A 22093-nucleotide genomic window follows, 5' to 3' on the forward strand; every position below is an offset into this window, starting at 1 on the left:
GATGACTTCCTGAAGAATATTATGCATTTCTTGGCATTTAATTTTAGTCCACTGGTCTGACACCTGTTACTTGTCTAAGTCAGCCTTTCTTGGGGAACAATCAGGTCAGTGGGGGATTCTATGACTGCTCCTAATTTGCAATTATCTGCAAATTTAGTCAGTCAGAGGCCATTGACACTGGCCTAAACTTCAGAGAAGTAAATGAAAAAAAGGTGCGGTCCCAGGACTGATACCCGAGTGACTCCACTTGTGAATAGCCTCTTTGTAGAGGTCTACTCCCAAATTCTAACCTCCTGGGTCCTGTCTGTGAGCCACCAGGAAACAGTAGTTTATACCTAACCTCTTGAGTTTGTTAACAATGTCAAGTGGGGTATTGTGTCAAATGCCTTAGCCACAGCAAGGTAAGCAGTGTGAACTATTTTGCCCTCATCAATTGCTTTGGTGCACCAGGTTGAGTAGGCATGACCTGCCCTTGACAATATCAAATTGAGTTGGGTACAGTATCTGGAGTTTTCCTGTGTCATTATTGATCATTTCCATGAAAATGCTTTCCATGGCTTTGCATACAAGACTATCGACACTTAATGATCTGTAAATGGCCCACCTTTGTATATTGCGATGACTGCTGCTGTTCTCCATTTAGGAGGCATGAAACCTGTTTGGAGGTTACATTTAAAGAGCAATTGCAGAGGGCCTGAGAGGTCATGCTCTATGCTATTTAGAAGGCATCCAGGGATACTGTCTGGGCCCACTGATTCAGTGTATTCTTGGCATTAGAGAGCATTAAAGGCCTATTGCCCATTAAAGACCACTGGGGCCTTTTTAAGCCTAGTCGTGCTGAAAAAGATCTGATACGCATTGCTCAGAATTTTCCTGCTGATGAAGAGGAGGCATTTTCTTTTGGCCCGAATCCTAGAAGTGAAGCTGAAGTCCAGAATTTCTAAGTTAACCCAGGATGAAAACTACAATTCAAAGAAGTTGCACAGTACACACAGAGTCACGCACGCACGCAGTCAGTCACGCGCACACACACACACAGTCACGCACACACACACACACACACAGTCAGTCACGCGCACACACACAGTCAGTCACGCGCACACACACAGTCAGTCACGCACACACACAGTCAGTCACGCACACACACAGTCAGTCACGCACGCACACACAGTCAGTCACGCACACACACACACAGTCAGTCACACACACAGTCAGTCACGCACACACAGTCAGTCACGCACACACAGTCAGTCACGCACACACACACACAGTCAGTCACGCACACACACAGTCAGTCACGCACACACACACACACAGTCAGTCACGCACACACACAGTCAGTCACGCACACACACAGTCAGTCACGCACACACACACACACACACACACACACACACACACACACACACACACACACACACACACACACACACACTCACTCACAGACACTTAGTGACACACACTGGAAAAAAAACTTGTGTATCTAAGGGCAGATTTGTAGCAACTCAGTCTAATGTTGCACTACAGTGCAGGAAGCCTAAATGTATTCTAAAAGAAATATACAAAAGAAATCGGAGAAAAATGAGGTCCTAATGATATGCAAAGGCATAAATGAAAGTAAATGTAATGCACAGTCACATGCAGGGCAAAGTACACAGTACTACACTCCTGACTATAAAAGGGGAAAGATCACTGAAAACGAGCGATTTGCAGACAGAAGAATGCTAAAATGTAGAGCATCACTTACTGATGGCACACGGAAGGTGGTTCCTACCACCAAAGGAAACTTTACTCATAGTGAGTAACGTACTACAACTTTTCTTATCAAGAGATTACCGACTCATTCAGAGTAGAGACACGCCTCCTGTGCATCACCCACACAAAGAACCTATAGGAATGTGTGGCCTTCCCACACCAGTGGAGACCACGGTAGGTACAGCATTTCTTATTTTATCTACAGGGAACTTTCAGCAATCAAGAGGACATGCAGAGGCTTCCGAAACAATCAGCATCTAGAATTGTCAAGCTCCTCGACATAATGCTTCTACATGCGGAGGGGCATATATAGTTTCCTACCACACCCAAGAGACAGCTAATGCCATATGCAAGTCTTTTAAGACACTGCCTGCCTCTCTGAAGTACTGGGTGCCACAGACTGCATACAAGTAGAAATAAAGGTATCACCTGGTCCCTTGTTACAAGTATTTGACAGTAGAAAGGGTTACTGTTTTCCGTGAACTGCCAGGCAGGGTGCAATACGCATGGGATTAGAACCATGTCCACACATCTCCCAGGCACTTCATGTCATTGACATATATGCCACACATCAGCCATATATGATGCTTCTTGCACAGTGGACATCCACACATCAGCCACACATGATGCTTCCTGCACAGTGGACATGCACATGGTCATCCAGTTGGTAAATGCAGACACTGTAGTTAACATTATGGTATACACATACAGCATTGTCCAAATGTAGCAAAAAAAAAAAAAAAAAAAACACACAGTGGCTAAACCCCAGTAAAACACCCCCCAGATCCCGGTGAAGTATGTGTTTATCCTGCTCAATGCCTTTACTAGTGAGACATTACTATGCCCCTGACATGTATGGGTATGTATCCCAGAGACAACTCCTTCTCTGGAACAGGCTCCCCCCATCCATGTGAAGCATAGCGCCTCACTAACCTTGAAACTCCATATTATCAGAAAATGCAAAGAAAGTCAACATTCTTTGAAAATGCGCAGTAACTCAACAATCCTTGAAAAAGCACAGAAGCTTAATAGTCATTTAAAATATAGTGGAACTCAACATTCTTTGAATAAATGTACTGAAACTCAGCAGACTTTGAAAATATCCCTGCTGATGGCAGTTTGGTAGTTGGTGCAGAAGATTCAGGCTCTAGTATCCTGTAATCAAGGTACAGGATCTGAGCCTGAAAAGTTACCAACATGCCATCCTTAACTGGGGCATTTTCCACACAGAGACACAGATACCTAACCCATGCCATTTCTTCCACTTGTTTGCTGCTCAAAATCCTATTGCTTACTCATGGAACGGCAACTCTAACCTGTTCTGTTCAAACAAACTCTCCATAACCAGCCTAATGATTAAATGTGCATGCCTCAGATGCATGTGCTGATGCTACTAGGGATGTACTCTACATGCATCCTTAAACAAGAAATGTAACACACACACACACACACACACACACACACACACACACACACACACACACACACACAGTGTGTTCTTAAAGAAGAAATGTAAGTTTAGTGGCAGCCCCCAAAGGCCAGTGTTCCCCCAAGCCCGTGGGCCCTAGGCAATGGCCTACTAGGTCACACAGTGCTGGCTCGGACTATGGGGCACTTAAGATTTCAGTGAAGACTATGCAATCAATAATACACGGTTGTGGAAAAGTGATTAAGTCATTAACACTGAAATGTTTTAAAAACTCCACATTACAAAGACAGATAACATACTTTACACTCACCAAAAGAAGTGTGGCAAACATTTCTGTTGGTTTCACGCACACTGGCACCAACATTTTATATATCTGCTGCTTTCCAACCTCAGATGACAAACACACAACATTCAGAATGCAGTCACCAGAGAGTTTCTTTGAAATTCTGAATGGTTGAGGGACTGCCATAATGTTTGTGGTTATTTACTTCACAGACAGAAGATATGAGGTTTGATTCTCATCATTGGGGATATTGGCTAGGCTTTAAATGGGCCTCAAAGGGCAGCACTCCAAATAGTTCCCCATAAACATATCCTAGTACATAACCATAGACCTATGAAATGAGCGCCTATCCTAGCACTTATCCATAAACCTATGAAATGAGCGCCTATCCCAGTACTTATCCATAAACCTATGAAATGAGCGCCTATCCTAGTACTTATCCATAAACCTATGAAATGAGCGCCTATCCCAGTACTTATCCATAAACCTATGAAATGAGCGCCTATCCTAGTACTAACCCATAAACCTATGAAATGAGCGCCTATCCTAGTAATTATCCATAAACCTATGAAATGAGCGCCTATCCTAGTAATTATCCATAAACCTATGAAATGAGCGCCTATCCTAGTACTTAACCATAAACCTATGAAATGAGTGCCTATCCCAGTACTTATCCATAAACCTATGAAATGAGCGCCTATCCTAGCACTTATCCATAAACCTATGAAATGAGCGCCTATCCTAGCACTTAACAATAAACCTATGAAATGAGCACCTATCCTAGCACTTATCCATAAACCTATGAAATGAGCACCTATACTAGTACTTATCCATAAACCTAAGAAATGAGCGCCTATCCTAGTACTTATCCATAAACCTATGAAATGAGCGCCTATCCTAGCATTTATCCATAAACCTATGAAATGAGCGCCTATCCTAGTACTAACCCATAAACCTATGAAATGAGCGCCTATCCTAGTACTTATCCATAAACCTATGAAATGAGCGCCTATCCTAGCACTTATCCATAAAACTATGAAATGAGCGCATATCCTAGTACTAACCCATAAACCTATGAAATGAGCGCCTATCCCAACACTTATCCATAAACCTATGAAATGAGCACCTATCCTAGTACTAACCCATAAACCTATGAAATGAGCGCCTATCCTAGTACTTAACCATAAACCTATGAAATGAGCGCCTACCTATGAAATGAGCGCCTATCCTAGCACTAACAATAAACCTATGAAATGAGCGCCTATCCTAGTACTTAACCATAAACCTATGAAATGAGCGCCTACCTATGAAATGAGCGCCTATCCTAGCACTTATCCATAAACCTATGAAAAGGGCACCTATCCTAGCACTTACCCATAAACCTATGAAATGAGCCCCTATCCTAGTACTTATCTAAAACCTATGAAATGAGCGCCTATCCTAGTACTAACCCATAAACCTATGAAATGAGCGCCTATCCTAGTACTTATCCATAAACCTATGAAATGAGCGCCTATCCTAGTACTTATCCATAAACCTATGAAATGAGAGCCTATCCTAGTACTTAACCATAAACCTATGAAATGAGCGCCTATCCTAGTACTAACCCATAAACCTATGAAATGAGCGCCTATCCTAGTACTTATCCATAAACCTATGAAATGAGCACCTATCCTAGTACTAACCCATAAACCTATGAAATGAGCGCCTATCCTAGTACTAACCCATAAACCTGTGAAATGAGCGCCTATCCTAGTACTAACCCATAAACCTATGAAATGAGCGTCTATCCTAGTACTAAACTATAAACCTATGAAATGAGTGCCTATCCCAGTACTTATCCATAAACCTATGAAATGAGTGCCTATCCTAGTACTAACCCATAAACCTATGAAATGAGCGTCTATCCTAGTACTAAACCATAAACCTATGAAATGAGTGCCTATCCCAGTACTTATCCATAAACCTATGAAATGAGTGCCTATCCTAGTACTTATCCATAAACCTATGAAATAAGCGCCTATCCTAGCACTTATCCATAAACCTATGAAAAGGGCACCTATCCTAGCACTTACCCATAAACCTATGAAATGAGGCCCTATCCTAGTACTTATCCAAAACCTATGAAATGAGCGCCTATCCTAGCACATATCCATAAACCTATGAAATGAGCGCCTATCCTAGTACTTATCCATAAACCTATGAAATGAGCGCCTATCCTAGTACTAACCCATAAACCTATGAAATGAGCACCTATCCTAGTACTTATCCATAAACCTATGAAATGAGCGCCTATCCTAGCACTTATCCATAAACCTATGAAATTAGCGCCTATCCTAGTACTTATCCATAAACCTATGTAATGAGCGCCTATCCTAGTACTTATCCATAAACCTATGAAATGAGCGCCTATCCTAGCACTTATCCATAAACCTATGAAATGAGCGCCTATCCTAGTACTTATCCATAAACCTATGAAATGAGCGCCTATCCTAGCATTTATCCATAAACCTATGAAATGAGCACCTATCCTAGTACTAACCCATAAACCTATGAAATGAGTGCCTATCCTACTACTTATCCATAAACCTATGAAATGAGCGCCTATCCTAGCACTTATCCATAAACCTATGAAATGAGCGCATATCCTAGTACTAACCCATAAACCTATGAAATGAGCGCCTATCCCAGCAATTATCCATAAACCTATGAAATGAGCGCCTATCCTAGTACTAACCCATAAACCTATGAAATGAGCGCCTATCCTAGCACTTATCCATAAACCTATGAAATGAGCGCATATCCTAGTACTTATCCATAAACCTATGAAATGAGCGCCTATCCTAGCACTTATCCATAAACCTATGAAATGAGAGCCTATCCTAGTACTTAACCATAAACCTATGAAATGAGCACCTATCCTAGTACTTAACCATAAACCTATGAAATAAGCGCCTATCCTAGTACTTATCCATAAACCTATGAAATGAGCGCCTATCCTAGTACTTAACCATAAACCTATGAAATGAGCGCCTATCCTAGTACTTAACCATAAACCTATGAAATGAGCGCCTATCCTAGTACTAAACCATAAACCTATGAAATGAGTGCCTATCCTAGTACTAACCCATAAACCTGTGAAATGAGCGCCTATCCTAGTACTAACCCATAAACCTATGAAATGAGCGTCTATCCTAGTACTAAACCATATACCTATGAAATGAGTGCCTATCCCAGTACTTATCCATAAACCTATGAAATGAGTGCCTATCCTAGTACTTATCCATAAACCTATGAAAAGGGCACCTATCCGAGCACTTACCCATAAACCTATGAAATGAGCCCCTATCCTAGTACTTATCCAAAACCTATGAAATGAGCGCCTATCCTAGCACTTATCCATAAACCTATGAAATGAGTGCCTATCCTAGTACTTAACCATAAACCTATGAAATGAGCCCCTATCCTAGTACTTATCCAAAACCTATGAAATGAGCGCCTATCCTAGCACTTATCCATAAACCTATGAAATGAGCGCCTATCCTAGTACTTATCCATAAACCTATGAAATGAGCGCCTATCCTAGTACTTATCCATAAACCTATGAAATGAGCGCCTATCCTAGTACTTATCCATAAACCTATGAAATGAGCGCCTATCCTAGTACTTATCCATAAACCTAAGAAATGAGCACCTATCCTAGTACTAACCCATAAACCTATGAAATGAGCGCCTATCCTAGTACTTATCCATAAACCTATGAAATGAGCGCCTATCCTAGTACTAACCCATAAACCTATGAAATGAGCGCCTATCCTAGTACTTATCCATAAACCTGTGAAATGAGCACCTATCCTAGTTCTTAACCATAAACCTATGAAATGAGCACCTATCCTGGCACTTATCCATAAACCTATGAAATGAGCGCCTATCCTAGTACTAACCCATAAACCTATGAAATGCAGCGCCTATCCTAGTACTTATCCATAAACCTATGAAATGAGCACCTATCCTAGTACTAACCCATAAACCTATGAAATGAGCGCCTATCCTAGTACTAACCCATAAACCTGTGAAATGAGCGCCTATCCTAGTACTAACCCATAAACCTATGAAATGAGCGTCTATCCTAGTACTAAACCATAAACCTATGAAATGAGTGCCTATCCCAGTACTTATCCATAAACCTATGAAATGAGAGCCTATCCTAGTATTAACCCATAAACCTATGAAATGAGCGTCTATCCTAGTACTAAACCATAAACCTATGAAATGAGTGCCTATCCCAGTACTTATCCATAAACCTATGAAATGAGTGCCTATCCTAGTACTTATCCATAAACCTATGAAATAAGCGCCTATCCTAGCACTTATCCATAAACCTATGAAAAGGGCACCTATCCTAGCACTTACCCATAAACCTATGAAATGAGGCCCTATCCTAGTACTTATCCAAAACCTATGAAATGAGCGCCTATCCTAGCACATATCCATAAACCTGTGAAATGAGCGCCTATCCTAGTACTTATCCATAAACCTATGAAATGAGCGCCTATCCTAGTACTAACCCATAAACCTATGAAATGAGCACCTATCCTAGTACTTATCCATAAACCTATGAAATGAGCGCCTATCCTAGCATTTATCCATAAACCTATGAAATGAGCACCTATCCTAGTACTAACCCATAAACCTATGAAATGAGCGCCTATCCTAGTACTTATCCATAAACCTATGAAATGAGCACCTATCCTAGCACTTATCCATAAACCTATGAAATGAGGACATATCCTAGTACTAACCCATAAACCTATGAAATGAGCACCTACCCTAGTACTTATCCATAAACCTATGAAATGAGCGCCTATCCTAGTACTCATCCATAAACCTATGAAATGAGCACCTATCCTAGTACTAACCCATAAACCTATGAAATGAGTGCCTATCCTAGTACTTATCCATAAACCTATGAAATGAGCGCCTATCCTAGTACTTAACCATAAACCTATGAAATGAGCGCCTATCATAGTACTTATCCATAAACCTATGAAATGAGCGCCTATCCTAGCACTTATCCATAAACCTATGAAATGAGCGCATATCCTAGTACTTATCCATAAACCTATGAAATGAGCGCCTATCCTAGCACTTATCCATAAACCTATGAAATGAGCGCATATCCTAGTACTTATCCATAAACCTATGAAATGAGCGCCTATCCTAGCACTTATCCATAAACCTATGAAATGAGAGCCTATCCTAGTACTTAACCATAAACCTATGAAATGAGCACCTATGCTAGTACTTAACCATAAACCTATGAAATAAGCGCCTATCCTAGTACTTATCCATAAACCTATGAAATGAGCACCTATCCTAGTACTAACCCATAAACCTATGAAATGAGCGCCTATCCTAGTACTTAACCATAAACCTATGAAATGAGCGCCTATCCTAGTACTAACCCATAAACCTATGAAATGAGCGCCTATCCTAGTACTTATCCATAAACCTATGAAATGAGTGCCTATCCTAGTACTTATCCATAAACCTATGAAATGAGCGCCTATCCTAGTACTAACCCATAAACCTATGAAATGAAAGCCTATCCTAGTACTTATCCATAAACTTATGAAATGAGTGCCTATCCTAGTACTAACCCCATAAACCTATGAAATGAGCGCCTATCCTAGTACTTATCCATAAACCTATGAAATGAGCGCCTATCCTAGCATTTATCCATAAACCTATGAAATGAGCGCCTATCCTAGTACTAACCCATAAACCTATGAAATGAGCGCCTATCCTAGTACTTATCCATAAACCTATGAAATGAGCACCTATCCTAGCACTTATCCATAAACCTATGAAATGAGCGCCTATCCTAGTACTAACCCATAAACCTATGAAATGAGCGCCTATCCTAGCACTTATCCATAAACCTATGAAATGAGCGCCTATCCTAGTACTAACCCATAAACCTATGAAATGAGCGCATATCCTAGGTACTTATCCATAAACCTATGGAATGAGCGCCTATCCTAGCACTTATCCATAAACCTATGGAATGAGCGCCTATCCTAGCACTTATCCATAAACCTATGAAATGAGCACCTATCCTAGTACTTAACCATAAACCTATGAAATAAGCGCCTATTCTAGCACTTATCCATAAACCTATAAAATGAGCGCCTATCCTAGTACTTATCCATAAACCTATGAAATGAGCGCCTATCCTAGTACTTAACCATAAACCTATGAAATGAGCGCCTATCCTAGTACTTAACCATAAACCTATGAAATGAGTGCCTATCCTAGTACTTAACCATAAACCTATGAAATGAGTGCCTATCCTAGTACTAACCCATAAACCTGTGAAATGAGCGCCTATCCTAGTACTAACCCATAAACCTATGAAATGAGCGTCTATCCTAGTACTAAACCATAAACCTATGAAATGAGTGCCTATCCCAGTACTTATCCATAAATCTATGAAATGAGTGCCTATCCTAGTACTTATCCATAAACCTATGAAATAAGCGCCTATCCTAGCACTTATCCATAAACCTATGAAAAGGGCACCTATCCTAGCACTTACCCATAAACCTATGAAATGAGCCCCTATCCTAGTACTTATCCAAAACCTATGAAATGAGCGCCTATCCCAGTACTTATCCATAAACCTATGAAATGAGCGCCTATCCTAGTACTTATCCATAAACCTATGAAATGAGCGCCTATCCTAGTACTAACCCATAAACCTATGAAATCAGCACCTATCCTAGTACTTATCCATAAACCTATGAAATGAGCACCTATCCTAGTACTAACCCATAAATTTATGAAATGAGCGCCTATCCTAGTACTTATCCATAAACCTATAAAATGAGTGCCTATCCTAGTATTTAACCATAAACCTATGAAATGAGCGCCTATCCTAGCACTTATCCATAAACCTATGAAATGAGCGCCTATCCTAGTACTAACCCATAAACCTATGAAATGAGCGCCTATCCTAGTACTAACCCATAAACCTATGAAATGAGCGCCTATCCTAGCACTTATCCATAAACCTATGAAATGAGCGCCTATCCTAGTACTAACCCATAAACCTATGAAATGAGCGCCTATTCTAGTACTTATCCATAAACCTATGAAATGAGCGCCTATCCTAGTACTTATCCATAAACCTATGAAATGAGTGCCTATCCTAGTACTAACCCATAAACCTATGAAATGAGCACCTATCCTAGTACTTATCCATAAACCTATGAAATGAGCGCCTATCCTAGTACTTATCCATAAACCTATGAAATGAGCGCCTATCCTAGTACTAACCCATAAACCTATGAAATGAGCACCTATCCTAGTACTAACCCATAAACCTATGAAATGAGCGCCTATCCTAGTACTTATCCATAAACCTATGAAATGAGCACCTATCCTAGTACTAACCCATAAACCTATGAAATGAGCGCCTATTCTAGTACTTATCCATAAACCTATGAAATGAGCACCTATCCTAGCACTTATCCATAAACCTATGAAATGAGCCTATCCTAGTACTAACCCATAAACCTATGAAATGAGCGCCTATCCTAGTACTAACCCATAAACCTATGAAATGAGCACCTATCCTAGTACTAACCCATAAACCTATGAAATCAGCACCTATCCTAGTACTTATCCATAAACCTATGAAATGAGCACCTATCCTAGTACTAACCCATAAATTTATGAAATGAGCCTATCCTAGTACTTATCCATAAACCTATAAAATGAGTGCCTATCCTAGTATTTAACCATAAACCTATGAAATGAGTGCCTATCCTAGTACTTATCCATAAACCTATGAAATGAGAGCCTATCCTAGTACTAACCCATAAACCTATGAAATGAGTGCCTATCCTAGTACTAACCCATAAACCTATGAAATGAGAGCCTATCCTAGTACTTATCCATAAACTTATGAAATGAGTGCCTATCCTAGTACTAACCCCATAAACCTATGAAATGAGCGCCTATCCTAGTACTTATCCATAAACCTATGAAATGAGCGCCTATCCTAGCATTTATCCATAAACCTATGAAATGAGTGCCTATCCTAGTACTAACCCATAAACCTATGAAATGAGCGCCTATCCTAGCACTTATCCATAAACCTATGAAATGAGCACCTATCCTAGTACTAACCCATAAACCTATGAAATGAGCGCCTATCCTAGTACTAACCCATAAACCTATGAAATGAGCGCCTATCCTAGCACTTATCCATAAACCTATGAAATGAGCGCCTATCCTAGTACTAACCCATAAACCTATGAAATGAGCGCCTATCCTAGTACTTATCCATAAACCAATGAAATGAGCGCCTATCCTAGTACTAACCCATAAACCTATGAAATGAGCGCCTTATCCTAGTACTTATCCATAAGCCTATGAAATGAGCCTATCCTAGTACTTATCCATAAACCTATGAAATGAGCCTATCCTAGTACTAACCCATAAACCTATGAAATGAGCGCCTATCCTGGCACTTATCCATAAACCTATGAAATGAGCGCCTATCCTAGTACTTATCCATAAACCTATGAAATGAGCGCCTATCCTAGCACTTATCCATAAACCTATGAAATGAGCGCCTATCCCTAGTACTTATCAATAAACCTATGAAATGAGCACCTATCCTAGTACTAACCCATAAACCTATGAAATAAGCGCCTATTCTAGCACTTATCCATAAACCTATAAAATGAGCGCCTATCCTGGTACTTATCCATAAACCTATGAAATGAGCCTATCCTAGTACTAACCATAAACCTATGAAATGAGCGCCTATCCTAGTACTTAACCATAAACCTATGAAATGAGCGCCTATCCTAGTACTTAACCATAAACCTATGAAATGAGTGCCTATCCTAGTACTAACCCATAAACCTGTGAAATGAGCACCTATCCTAATACTAACCCATAAACCTATGAAATGAGCTTCTATCCTAGTACTAAACCATAAACCTATGAAATGAGTGCCTATCCCAGTACTTATCCATAAACCTATGAAATGAGCGCCTATCCTAGCACTTATCCATAAACCTATGAAATGAGCGCCTATCCTAGTACTTATCCATAAACCTATGAAATGAGCGCCTATCCTAGTACTTATCCATAAACCTATGAAATGAGCGCCTATCCTAGTACTAACCCATAAACCTATGAAATGAGCGCCTATCCTAGTACTTATCCATAAACCTATGAAATGAGCACCTATCCTAGTACTAACCCATAAACCTATGAAATGAGCGCCTATCCTAGTACTTAACCATAAACCTCTGAAATTAGCCCCTATCCTAGTACTTATCCATAAACCTATGTAATGAGCGCCTATCCTAGTACTTATCCATAAACCTATGAAATGAGCACCTATCCTAGCACTTATCCATAAACCTATGAAATGATCGCCTATCCTAGTACTAACCCATAAACCTATGAAATGAGCACCTACCCTAGTACTAACCCATAAACCTATGAAATGAGCGCCTATCCTAGTACTAACCCATAAACCTATGAAATGAGAGCCTATCCTAGTACTTATCCATAAACCTATGAAATGAGCGCCTATCCTAGTACTAACCCATAAACCTATGAAATGAGCGCCTATCCTAGTACTTATCCATAAACCTATGAAATGAGCCTATCCTAGTACTTATCCATAAACCTATGTAATGAGCGCCTATCCTAGTACTTATCCATAAACCTATGAAATGAGCGCCTATCCTAGCACTTATCCATAAACCTATGAAATGAGCTCCTATCCTAGTACTAACCCATAAACCTATGAAATGAGCGCCTACCCTAGTACTAACCCATAAACCTATGAAATGAGCGCCTATTCTAGTACTAACCCATAAACCTATGAAATGAGAGCCTATCCTAGTACTTATCCATAAACCTATGAAATGAGCGCCTATCCTAGCACTTATCCATAAACCTATGAAATGAGCACCTATCCTAGTACTAACCCATAAACCTATGAAATGAGCGCCTATCCTAGTACTTATCCATAAACCTATGAAATGAGCACCTATCCTAGTACTTATCCATAAACCTATGAAATGAGCGCCTATCCTAGTACTTATCCATAAACCTATGAAATGAGCGCCTATCCTAGTACTAACCCATAAACCTATGAAATGAGCACCTATCCTAGTACTAACCCATAAACCTATGAAATCAGCACCTATCCTAGTACTTATCCATAAACCTATGAAATGAGCACCTATCCTAGTACTAACCCATAAACCTATGAAATGAGCGCCTATCCTAGTACTTATCCATAAACCTATGAAATGAGAGCCTATCCTAGTACTTAACCATAAACCTATGAAATGAGCCTATCCTAGTACTTAACCATAAACCTATGAAATGAGCGCCTATCCTAGTACTAACCCATAAACCTATGAAATGAGCGCCTATCCTAGTACTTATCCATAAACCTATGAAATGAGCGCCTATCCTAGCACTTATCCATAAACCTATGAAATGAGCGCCTATCCTAGTACTAACCCATAAACCTATGAAATGAGCCTATCCTAGTACTTATCCATAAACCTATGAAATGAGCCTATCCTAGCACTTATCCATAAACCTATGAAATGAGCACCTATCCTAGTACTAACCCATAAACCTATGAAATGAGAGCCTATCCTGGTACTTATCCATAAACCTATGAAATGAGCCTATCCTAGTACTTATCCATAAACCTATGAAATGAGCCTATCCTAGTACTTATCCATAAACCTATGAAATGAGCACCTATCCTAGTACTAACCCATAAACCTATGAAATGAGCCTATCCTAGTACTAACCCATAAACCTATGAAATGGGCACCTATCCTAGTACTTATCCATAAACCTATGAAATGAGCGCCTATCCTAGTACTAACCCATAAACCTATGAAATGAGCGCCTATCCTAGTACTTATCCATAAACCTATGAAATGAGCCTATCCTAGTACTAACCCATAAACCTATGAAATGAGCCTATCCTAGTACTTATCCATAAACCTATGAAATGAGCCTATCCTAGTACTTATCCATAAACCTATGAAATGAGCCTATCCTAGTACTAACCCATAAACCTATGAAATGAGCCTATCCTAGCACTTATCCATAAACCTATGAAATGAGCCTATCCTAGTACTAACCCATAAACCTATGAAATGAGCCTATCCTAGTACTTATCCATAAACCTATGAAATGAGCCTATCCTAGTACTAACCCATAAACCTATGAAATGAGCCTATCCTAGTACTTAACCATAAACCTATGAAATGAGCCTATCCTAGTACTTATCCATAAACCTATGAAATGAGCCTATCCTAGTACTTATCCATAAACCTATGAAATGAGCGCCTATCCTAGTACTAACCCATAAACCTATGAAATGAGCGCCTATCCTAGTACTAACCCATAAACCTATGAAATGGGCACCTATCCTAGTACTTATCCATAAACCTATGAAATGAGCGCCTATCCTAGTACTAACCCATAAACCTATGAAATCAGCACCTATCCTAGTACTTATCCATAAACCTATGAAATGAGCACCTATCCTAGTACTAACCCATAAACCTATGAAATGAGCGCCTATCCTAGTACTTAACCATAAACCTATGAAATGAGCGCCTATCCTAGTACTAACCCATAAACCTATGAAATGAGCGCCTATCCTAGTACTTATCCATAAACCTATGAAATGAGCCTATCCTAGTACTTATCCATAAACCTATGAAATGAGCCTATCCTAGTACTAACCCATAAACCTATGAAATGAGCGCCTATCCTAGTACTTATCCATAAACCTATGAAATGAGTGCCTATCCTAGTACTTATCCATAAACCTATGAAATGAGCGCCTATCCTAGTACTTATCCATAAACCTATGAAATGAGCCTATCCTAGCACTTATCCATAAACCTATGAAATGAGCACCTATACTAGTACTTATCCATAAACCTAAGAAATGAGCGCCTATCCTAGTACTTATCCATAAACCTATGAAATGAGCGCCTATCCTAGTACTTATCCATAAACCTATGAAATGAGCCTATCCTAGTACTAACCCATAAACCTATGAAATGAGCCTATCCTAGTACTTATCCATAAACCTATGAAATGAGCCTATCCTAGTACTAACCCATAAACCTATGAAATGAGCCTATCCTAGTACTTATCCATAAACCTATGAAATGAGCGCCTATCCTAGTACTTATCCATAAACCTATGAAATGAGCCTATCCTAGTACTAATCCATAAACCTATGAAATGAGCCTATCCTAGTACTTATCCATAAACCTATGAAATGAGCCTATCCTAGTACTTATCCATAAACCTATGAAATGAGTGCCTATCCTAGTACTTATCCATAAACCTATGAAATGAGCCTATCCTAGTACTAACCCATAAACCTATGAAATGAGCCTATCCTAGTACTTATCCATAAACCTATGAAATGAGCGCCTATCCTAGTACTAACCCATAAACCTATGAAATGAGTGCCTATCCTAGTACTTATCCATAAACCTATGAAATGAGCGCCTATCCTAGTACTTATCCATAAACCTATGAAATGAGCGCCTATCCTAGTACTTAACCATAAACCTATGAAATGAGCGCCTATCCTAGTACTTAACCATAAACCTATGAAATGAGTGCCTATCCTAGTACTTAACCATAAACCTATGAAATGAGTGCCTATCCTAGTACTAACCCATAAACCTGTGAAATGAGCGCCTATCCTAGTACTAACCCATAAACCTATGAAATGAGCGTCTATCCTAGTACTAAACCATAAACCTATGAAATGAGTGCCTATCCCAGTACTTATCCATAAATCTATGAAATGAGTGCCTATCCTAGTACTTATCCATAAACCTATGAAATAAGCGCCTATCCTAGCACTTATCCATAAACCTATGAAAAGGGCACCTATCCGAGCACTTACCCAACCTATGAAATGAGCCTATCCCAGTACTTATCCATAAACCTATGAAATGAGCCTATCCTAGTACTTATCCATAAACCTATGAAATGAGCCTATCCTAGTACTAACCCATAAACCTATGAAATCAGCACCTATCCTAGTACTTATCCATAAACCTATGAAATGAGCACCTATCCTAGTACTAACCCATAAATTTATGAAATGAGCCTATCCTAGTACTTATCCATAAACCTATAAAATGAGTGCCTATCCTAGTATTTAACCATAAACCTATGAAATGAGCGCCTATCCTAGCACTTATCCATAAACCTATGAAATGAGCCTATCCTAGTACTAACCCATAAACCTATGAAATGAGCCTATCCTAGTACTAACCCATAAACCTATGAAATGAGCCTATCCTAGCACTTATCCATAAACCTATGAAATGAGCCTATCATAGTACTAACCCATAAACCTATGAAATGAGCGCCTATTCTAGTACTTATCCATAAACCTATGAAATGAGCGCCTATCCTAGTACTTATCCATAAACCTATGAAATGAGCGCCTATCCTAGTACTAACCCATAAACCTATGAAATGAGCACCTATCCTAGTACTTATCCATAAACCTATGAAATGAGCGCCTATCCTAGTACTTATCCATAAACCTATGAAATGAGCGCCTATCCTAGTACTAACCCATAAACCTATGAAATGAGTGCCTATCCTAGTACTAACCCATAAACCTATGAAATGAGCGCCTATCCTAGTACTTATCCATAAACCTATGAAATGAGCACCTATCCTAGTACTAACCCATAAACCTATGAAATGAGCGCCTATCCTAGTACTTATCCATAAACCTATGAAATGAGCACCTATCCTAGCACTTATCCATAAACCTATGAAATGAGCGCCTATCCTAGTACTAACCCATAAACCTATGAAATGAGCGCCTATCCTAGTACTAACCCATAAACCTATGAAATGAGCACCTATCCTAGTACTAACCCATAAACCTATGAAATCAGCACCTATCCTAGTACTTATCCATAAACCTATGAAATGAGCACCTATCCTAGTACTAACCCATAAATTTATGAAATGAGCGCCTATCCTAGTACTTATCCATAAACCTATAAAATGAGTGCCTATCCTAGTATTTAACCATAAACCTATGAAATGAGTGCCTATCCTAGTACTTATCCATAAACCTATGAAATGAGAGCCTATCCTAGTACTAACCCATAAACCTATGAAATGAGTGCCTATCCTAGTACTAACCCATAAACCTATGAAATGAGAGCCTATCCTAGTACTTATCTATAAACCTATGAAATGAGTGCCTATCCTAGTACTAACCCCATAAACCTATGAAATGAGCGCCTATCCTAGTACTTATCCATAAACCTATGAAATGAGCGCCTATCCTAGCATTTATCCATAAACCTATGAAATGAGTGCCTATCCTAGTACTAACCCATAAACCTATGAAATGAGCGCCTATCCTAGTACTTATCCATAAACCTATGAAATGAGCACCTATCCTAGCACTTATCCATAAACCTATGAAATGAGCGCCTATCCTAGTACTAACCCATAAACCTATGAAATGAGCGCCTATCCTAGCACTTATCCATAAACCTATGAAATGAGCGCCTATCCTAGTACTAACCCATAAACCTATGAAATGAGCGCCTATCCTAGTACTAACCCATAAACCTATGAAATGAGCGCCTATCCTAGCACTTATAAATAAACCTATGAAATGAGCGCCTATCCTAGTACTAACCCATAAACCTATGAAATGAGCGCCTATCCTAGTACTTATCCATAAACCAATGAAATGAGCGCCTATCCTAGTACTAACCCATAAACCTATGAAATGAGCGCCTTATCCTAGTACTTATCCATAAGCCTATGAAATGAGCGCCTATCCTAGTACTTATCCATAAACCTATGAAATGAGCGCCTATCCTAGTACTAACCCATAAACCTATGAAATGAGCGCCTATCCTGGCACTTATCCATAAACCTATGAAATGAGCGCATATCCTAGTACTTATCCATAAACCTATGAAATGAGCGCCTATCCTAGCACTTATCCATAAACCTATGAAATGAGAGCCTATCCTAGTACTTCACCATAAACCTATGAAATGAGCACCTATCCTAGTACTTAACCATAAACCTATGAAATAAGCGCCTATCCTAGCACTTATCCATAAACCTACGAAATGAGCGCCTATCCTAGTACTTATCCATAAACCTATGAAATGAGCGCCTATCCTAGTACTTAACCATAAACCTATGAAATGAGCGCCTATCCTAGTACTTAACCATAAACCTATGAAATGAGCGCCTATCCTAGTACTTAACCATAAACCTATGAAATGAGTGCCTATCCTAGTACTAACCCATAAACCTGTGAAATGAGCACCTATCCTAATACTAACCCATAAACCTATGAAATGAGCTTCTATCCTAGTACTAAACCATAAACCTATGAAATGAGTGCCTATCCCAGTACTTATCCATAAACCTATGAAATGAGCGCCTATCCTAGTACTTATCCAAAACCTATGAAATGAGCGCCTATTCTAGCACTTATCCATAAACCTATGAAATGAGCGCCTATCCTAGTACTTATCCATAAACCTATGAAATGAGCGCCTATCCTAGTACTTATCCATAAACCTCTGAAATTAGCCCCTATCCTAGTACTTATCCATAAACCTATGTAATGAGCGCCTATCCTAGTACTTATCCATAAACCTATGAAATGAGCACCTATCCTAGCACTTATCCATAAACCTATGAAATGATCGCCTATCCTAGTACTAACCCATAAACCTATGAAATGAGCACCTACCCTAGTACTAACCCATAAACCTATGAAATGAGCGCCTATCCTAGTACTAACCCATAAACCTATGAAATGAGAGCCTATCCTAGTACTTATCCATAAACCTATGAAATGAGCGCCTATCCTAGTACTAACCCATAAACCTATGAAATGAGCGCCTATCCTAGTACTTAGCCATAAACCTCTGAAATTAGCGCCTATCCTAGTACTTATCCATAAACCTATGTAATGAGCGCCTATCCTTGTACTTATCCATAAACCTATGAAATGAGCGCCTATCCTAGCACTTATCCATAAACCTATGAAATGAGCTCCTATCCTAGTACTAACCCATAAACCTATGAAATGAGCGCCTACCCTAGTACTAACCCATAAACCTATGAAATGAGCGCCTATTCTAGTACTAACCCATAAACCTATGAAATGAGAGCCTATCCTAGTACTTATCCATAAACCTATGAAATGAGCACCTATCCTAGTACTAACCCATAAACCTATGAAATGAGTGCCTATCCTAGTACTTATCCTTAAACCTATAACATGAGTGCCTATCCTAGTACTAACCAATAAACCTATGAAATGAGCGCCTATCCTAGTACTTATCCATAAGCCTATGAAATGAGAGCCTATCCTAGTACTTAACCACAAACGTATGAAATGAGCGCCTATCCTAGTACTTAACCATAAACCTATGAAATGAGCGCCTATCCTAGCACTTATCCATAAACCTATGAAATGAGCGCCTATCCTAGTACTTATCCATAAACCTATGAAATGAGCGCCTATCCTAGTACTTAATCATAAACCTATGAAATGAGTGTCTATCCTAGTACTAACCCATAAACCTATGAAATGAGTGTCTATCCTAGTACTAACCCATAAACCTATGAAATGAGTGTCTATCCTAGTACTAACCCATAAACCTATGAAATGAGTGTCTATCCTAGTACTAAACCATAAACCTATGAAATGAGTGCCTATCCCAGTACTTATCCATAAACCTATGAAATGAGCGCCTATCCCAGTACTTATCCATAAACCTATGAAATAAGCGCCTATCCTAGCACTTATCCATAAACCTATGAAAAGGGCACCTATCCTAGTACTCACCCATAAGTCTATGAGAAGGGCAGCTGTCCTAGTACTTACCCATAAGTCTAGGAGAAGGGCAGCTATCCAAGTACCTATCCATAAACCTATGAAAAGGGCAGCTATCCTAGCACTTTCCCATAAGTTTATGATTAGGGCAGCTATCCTAGTACTTCCCAAAAGTCTATGAGAAGGGCAGCTACCCTAGTACTTACCCATAAAGTCTATGAGAAGGGCAGCTATCCTAGTACTAACCTATAAACCTATGAAAAGGGCAGATATCCTAGTACTTATCCATAAGTCTATGAAAAGGGCAGCTATCCTAGCACCCATAAATCTATGAGAAGGGCAGCTATCCTAGTACCCATAAATCTATGAGAAGGACCGCTATCCTAGTACTTACCCATAAGTCTATGAGAAGGGCAGCTATCCTAGTACTTACCCATAAGTCTATGAGAAGGGCAGCTATCCTAGTACTTACCCACAAGTCTATGAGAAGGGCAGCTATCCTAGTACCTACCCATAAGTCTATGAGAAAGGCAGCTATCCTAGTACTTACCCATAAACCTATGAAAAGGGCAGCTATCCTAGCACTTTCCCATAAGTCTATGATTAGGGCAGCTATCCTAGTACTTATCCATAAGTCTGTGAGAAGGGCAGCTATCCTAGCACTTATCCATAAGTCTATGAGAAGGGCAGCTATCCTAGCACATACCCATAAGTCTATGAGAAGGGCAGCTACCCTAGTACTTACCCATAACATCTATGAGAAGGGCAGCTATTCTAGTACTAACCTATAAACCTATGAAAAGGGTAGCTATCCTAGTACTTATCCATAAGTCTACGAAAAGGGCAGCTATCCTAGTACCCATAAATCTATGAGAAGGGCAGCCATCCTAGTACCCATAAATCTATGAGAAGGGCAGCTATCCTAGTACTCAAATTTAGGAGAAGGACAGCTATCCTAGTACTTACCAATAAGTCTATGAAAAGGGCAGCTATCCTAGTACTTACCCATAAGTCTTTGCCAAGGGCAACTATCCTAGTACGTCCCATAAACCTATGAAAAGGGCAGCTATCCTAGTACTTACCCATAAGTCTATGATTAAGGCAGCTGTCCTAGTACTCACCCATAAGTCTATGAGAAGGGCAACTGTCCTAGTACTTACCCATAAGTCTATGAGAAGGGCAGCTGTCCTAGTACTTACCCATAAGTCTATGAGAAGGGCAGCTGTCCTAGTACTTACCCATAAGTCTATGAGAAGGGTGGATGACTACGAATATACTGCTTCTCTGATTCGAAGCCTAAATAAATGAATAAAATCATCCCAACAATGACAACTGTAGTTGTGGCCAATGAAGCAAGGAGAAGATGAAATATTTTCCCTGGCCCAGGCTCGAGATTTCTCTGGAGGAAAGTACAGATGAAGTAGCATAAAAACCTGGTTTGACTTGGATGTAATAAAACTCTGCTGAATACTGTAGGTTAAACACAGCAGTATACAATTACTGCTATCTTGTCAACATGACTGTACCTAAACATGCAAGCATCAAACATTTAGGAAAGTTGCTATTCATAGTTATAAGAAATAATATCATGCTACATTTATTTTACTGCAAGTTAACAGATCGGTACAGGAGATCGGAGGACATAGTTATGTGAACTAAACAGCATAATGAACTT

General features: G+C 39.6%; 1 protein-coding gene across 1 annotated transcript in view; it reads right to left on the bottom strand.

Moving 5' to 3' along the window:
• Positions 1-22093, bottom strand: part of LOC122813060 (cyclic AMP-dependent transcription factor ATF-6 alpha-like) — a 2557378-nt gene that overhangs the window by 1460427 nt on the left and 1074858 nt on the right. The window lies entirely within an intron of this gene.

This window comes from Protopterus annectens, chromosome 10.part0 (assembly GCF_019279795.1).
Source record: "Protopterus annectens isolate FY-2018-M chromosome 10.part0, PAN1.0, whole genome shotgun sequence".
Lineage (NCBI taxonomy): Eukaryota > Metazoa > Chordata > Ceratodontiformes > Protopteridae > Protopterus > Protopterus annectens.